This window comes from Castor canadensis, chromosome X (genome assembly GCF_047511655.1).
Source record: "Castor canadensis chromosome X, mCasCan1.hap1v2, whole genome shotgun sequence".
In the NCBI taxonomy this organism is placed as follows: domain Eukaryota; kingdom Metazoa; phylum Chordata; class Mammalia; order Rodentia; family Castoridae; genus Castor; species Castor canadensis.
Genome location: NC_133405.1, coordinates 17,386,650 through 17,392,213, shown reverse-complemented (window position 1 = coordinate 17,392,213; position 5,564 = coordinate 17,386,650). Strand labels below are relative to the sequence as shown.

The 5,564-nt window shown below is 43.0% G+C and overlaps 1 non-coding gene across 1 annotated transcript; it reads left to right on the top strand.

Annotated features, from left to right (window-relative positions):
• Positions 1-889: 889 nt before the first annotated feature.
• Positions 890-1,053, top strand: LOC141419946 (U1 spliceosomal RNA). Its single transcript, XR_012444669.1, has one exon. It is a non-coding gene; the product is annotated as a U1 spliceosomal RNA (small nuclear RNA).
• The last annotated feature ends 4,511 nt before the right edge of the window (positions 1,054-5,564 follow it).

Sequence of the window (5,564 nt, the reverse complement as noted above, 5' to 3'; positions counted from 1 at the left end):
CATGCTTCTCCCCTCAACCTTGATTTCCAGGTGCACACTGCACTATCTGCTCTGACAAGTCTCTACCTCCCTGCACAGCTCTCATACCTTAACACCATCTTGATCACTTCATAATGAGTGGATCAACCACACCAAGTGCCGAGCCCATGGGCTCTGAGGAGCACATCTTTCTCAGAAGGGCATCAGCTTAGCCAGCCCAATGTCAGGCCCAAACTTGGTCCCTTGATTAGATGCTCTTGCTATATATATCTGAATGCTAAAATGACACACCAAAACTGCTTTAGACTCAATTTTGTGCACCCCAAAATTCACATGTTCAAACTTAATCCTTAAGGTGATGTGTTAGGGCATGGGACCTTTGGAAGGTTATTTGGTCATGAGGATGGAGCTCCCATGAATGGAATTAGTACCCTTGTAAAAGGGTCCCCAGAGAGCTCATTTGTCCCTTCTGCGAGGGGAAGGGAGAAAATAACTTTATGAACTAAAAAGTCAGCTTTCACCAGAATCTGCTGACACCTTGATTTTGCACTTGCCAGACTCCAGATTTGTGAGAAATAATTTTTTGGATATTTTGGGGTTTGAACTCAGGGTCTCATACTTGCTAGGCAGGTGGCCTACCACTTGAGCCATGCCTCCAGCTCTTTTCACTTTATTTGTCGGATGGGGGTCTGAAGATTTTGCTCAGGGCTAGCTTCTGATTGTGATCCTATAGCCTCCTGCATAGTTGGGATTATAGGCATGAGTCATAATTTCTGTTCTTTATAAGCCACCCAATCTATAGTATTCTGTTTTAGCAGCCTTAATAAAGTAAGAGAAATGCTAATTACATATACTAACGAAATACTAATTGTCCACATCGCATGCTAGCTATAAGCAAAAGCAGCATTCAATACTTACCTGGCAGGGGAGATACCATGATCACGAAGGTGGTTTTCCCAGGGCGAGGCTTATCCATTGCACTCTGGATGTGCTGACTCCTGCGATTTCCCCAAATGTGGGAAACTCGACTGCATAATTTGTGGTAGTGGGGGACTGCGTTCACGCTCTCCCCTGTAATAAAAAAAAAAAAAAAAAAGCAGCATTCAAAACATAAGACTGAACACACATTGGGGTCCTTAATTATTTTGAGTATGCCTTATTGCTATTTAATTCATGGTTCTTGACTTTGACTGCACATTGGAATCACCTAGATTTTTTTAATACTGATATTTAGAAATAAATCAATCAAGTTACTTAAATAAACAAACAAAACTACTGATTCCTGGGTCTCACCCCCAGAGATTCTGATTTAATTTGGCGACCAGCTCAGACATCAAGAGTTTTTAAAGCTCTCCAGATGATTCTGACATGGTGGCAGGATTGTGACCACTGCCTTAGGTCAGCTTGCTAAGCTTCTCTGACTTGGTTATGGGGAGCTGACATTGGCAATGCTATGACGGGATCTGAGCACGGTGTTGGTGTTCTTCCTGGCTTCCTGTTTTGCTTGGGATCATAGAGGTAACTCCAAGATATTGTTTGGGTACAATAGCTGACCTGTGTTTTCTTCTCCTTGGGCTTTGAGACTTTATTCTCATTATGTCACCTCTACATGCAGAGCCTAGAACTTGTTCTTATTTGCAGGTTGGCCCTTCAAAATCATCCCATCTTGGCTTTAATTTTTGGCCTGTTCTTTCTGTGTCCAAACTAAAAGCCCAAAGTGAGAGAAACCCACGCTACAGAGTGACTCGCTGGGGTTTGGTGCCAAATCTTACAACGCCTACTTTCCATTCAAGGATGACTAAATTATGAAGTAGCACCACCCCCCACCCTTTTTAGTTCTTCACAATGCCTACTATCACCTATTTTATAATTGGTACTTGATTAACATCAAAAAGATCTTCCTTCCTGAATTAGGCCTTATAATTGTATCTTCCCACTTCTGGCCTAAATTACAGACCAATTCAGGGGTTTTGGTTTTTTGCTTGCTTGTTTCCCCCCCACCTCCCACTCATCAAACCCTCGAAATACATTTTGAACAAATCAGCATGAAAACAGATTTTGGCTGGTTCTGAGCACAAATAGAAGAGCACTGAAGCATCTGTTTCTACCAAAGGTCCTTCGTAAGAAAAGATCAGCATTAATAGGTATGGGAGAGCAAGGTTCAAATCTTACTTAAAAGAAGTTGGGTGCGCCTTCTGAAGTGACCTAGTACGTGTAGTGCAGGGTCGTGTCTTACCAGATCAGGGCTCTCTCATTTTCAGACAATATGCGGAGTGTGGATTCCATACATTGAGCTTTTATGGTGCACATTCTGGGGAGTTTTGAAACATTGCCCCGTCAGTTTATTACTGGCCAAGGCAGAGGTACCCTCACAGCCTTCACGCTGAGAATTCTTCCCACTGAGAATTCTTCCCACAAAAGCTTCCCACTTCCTTTTCAAAATTTACTTATTTTGCTCATCAGCAAGAAAATGAAAATGTCTTTTTCACTCTGTATAATCATCTCTCCAACTCAGCAACTTAAGGTACCTCTGTCACTTTGATTTATTCAAATGATTCAAAATGTCAATCTATTGAAGATCTGTAGAGGACCGTGGGTAGAGCACCCACTGCCCTGAAAAGCCAACGGGCTTCAACTCTCTGAACGGATGTTAGAGAAGGGCAAAGATGAGCCTTGGGGATCTTTTTCTGCCCTGCTTCTCCATGGAGTGATGCACGGTGACTTGGGTACACTCATTGAGGAAGCCCCAGCTCTGGCCAAATTGAGTGGCACCATCATGACAAGAAGGAAAATAGTCACTGAGGACTATTATTGAGACTTTCCTCCCAACTGTGATTTCTTAGCGAGCCCTGGAACTTTTTTTAGTGCTATGAAGCAGAACCTTTTTGATCCCAACCACAGTGTGGTCTTACTGGACTGGCAACAGCCCCAGCCAACTGGCAACTTAAACTGTGTTGGGCACAGAGGTAGGAAACACTCCTTGCCTGTTAGCCATTGCTATGATTATTAAAACTTCACTTCCAAAGGGCTCCACGAGTAATTGAAAAGTAGGCTCACTGAGGTTGGGATGTGGCCTCAAACACACTGTGATTCTTCCTAGGTTCTCTCTTACTGGGGACTGGACTGAGGTCCAGGGTAGTCAAAATCATTACAAGAAACCTCAGGGAAATGCTTGAAATCTTCCATTGGGCTGCAGTTCAGTGTATTCTAATGGATCTTGGAATAATTGGACCAGTGCTTGAGGCTGGAAAGATAAGAATTCTCTTTTGCTATGTGGGATTTAGTGGAAATTTGGCATTAAGATCAGATCTATAGAGCCAGGCCCTGGCGACTCATGCCTGTAATCCCAGGCATGAAAAGAAAAGATCGGACCTATAGTATCTTGCTTGCTTCTTGAGGAAGAAAGCTGGTGTTAGCTCCTCAGGGGTAAGTGGCCCATTGGCCTAGCTTGGAGGAAGTGCTGTGTATCACAGAGATCTGACCTTGTTTTTAGCTGAGGGTGGTATGACTTCCTCTAGAGGATTTGCCAAGTGGCCTTTGTGGTTAAATAGCACACTGAGCTCTCTCTTCACACCTTTTTTTAAACTTTTTTTTTGTGGTACTGGGGTTTGAACTCAGGGCCTCACACTTGCTAGACAGGGGCTCTACTGCTTGAGCCATGCCTCCAGCCCTTTCTGCTCTGGTTATTTTGGAGATAGAGTGTCGCTTTTTTGCTCAGGCTAGCCTGGACTGTGATCCTCCAATTTTAAGTTCCCACCATTGCTAGGTTGACAGGCACAAGCCACAGCACCCAGCTACTGGGGTTGACATGGGGCCTCCCAAACTCCCTGCCTGGCTGTCCTTGAACCATGATCCTCCTGATCTCAGCCTCCCAAGTAGCTAGGATTACAGGTATGAGAGACCAGTGCCTAGTTTAACTCTTTTTAAAGTGAGGGCAAAAAGATTGATGCAACTGGCTCATCCAGTGAACATTAGTGAGTGCCTCCTCTGCCTACATCCTGGAAGTATGGTGAGGAGCAAGACAGGTCCAGCCTTACCTCTTAATTCATAGCCTCGTCAGGGAGGTGTGCTGGAGCCAACTCCTACTGGTCCATGAGAGTTGAGAAAGGTTCAGAAATATTGCAAATTGTTTGTGAACTGCACAATTTTTTCAAAACACTAAATGATAGAGTATCTGTATCTGCGGGCTCAACATTTGTGGATTTAACTAACTGTGAATCAAAAATATTTTAAATATTGCTCCTGTATTGAACATGTACAGGCATTTTTCTTGCCATTATTCCCTAAATAATATAATATAACAACTATTCACATAGCATTTTCATTGCACAAGGAATTATGTGTAATCTAGGGACTGGAGGTGTAGCTCAGTGGTAGAAATTTGTGTAGCATCTAGAGATGATTTAGAATGTTTGAGATGACAGGCACAGGTTATATGCAAATGCAGTAGGGGATTCTGAAACCAATCCCTGGTGGATATTGAGGGGAAACTTCATAAACTTACAATTAAAGAAAAAAACAAGCAGATAGATAGATAGATAGATAGATAGATAGATAGATAGATAGACTGGTACTGGGAATTGAACTAAGGGCTTTGCAAATGTGAGGCAATCACCTTACCACTTGAGCCACACCCCTAGGTAAGCAAAATATATTTAAAACAAAGGTCAGAAATACTCAAAACTTATCACTGCCTAATTATTTTACTGCCTTTTACTATTGCTTATGCTTTTGAGATTATCTACATGTATTGGACCAGTATGATAGAAATTCTGTACAGTAGAGTGGTGGGTTGTTTGGGCCTTTGTTCCAACTTGGAGTTGCATGACTGTATGTTGCCAGCTTGAAACCAGCTGTGCTGGAGCCATGGGAACTGTAGATCACTACAAAGTAGGAATTTAATTTTTCCTTTCAGAAAACCAGTAAAAGCATTAAACACTTACCAGCACACCACTGGAGACAGGCTAGCAAACATGATTACAGTAGATCTGGTGGGCCACGTGGCTGTGGGATTTCAGTCCAGGGTAGGGGAGCAAGGGAAATTGTTTAGACAGGCTTTGCATAGGAAGCAGGTGCTCCTGACAGGTAATTAAGAGTGAAGACCCAGAAGCAAGATAGGGCAGAACTGATTGAATAAAAAAGATGTGATCCTTGCTCTCAGGGGCCCTCGGTCTAGTGGAAAACAGGTGGAAGGAGGTGCAGAGTCAAGTGCTCCAAAAGGCCTTCTTAGGCTGCTGTAGGAGCACAGAAAAGGGAATGGTGCTGATGGGGATAGAGGAAGGCTTCCTGGAGGAGGTGATGTGGCATCTTATGCAGTGATCAAAAGTGAACTAGATATAGCCGCCTGTCTGGGAAGTAAGGTAGAAAAGTAACATCTTCTTACCTATTAAATATATTTCCAACATTCATCATAAAGGAGTAATCGATACTTTAAAAGGTATTCTCAAGAAGTGCCTTGAGGGCTGGCAGTGTGGTTCACATGATAGAATACTTGCCTAGCAAGTGTAGGGCCTTGAGTTCAAGCCCCAGTAATGGCAAAAAACAAAAAGGTGCCTCAATCTTTTCATCAGTTTACGTAAGCCTTG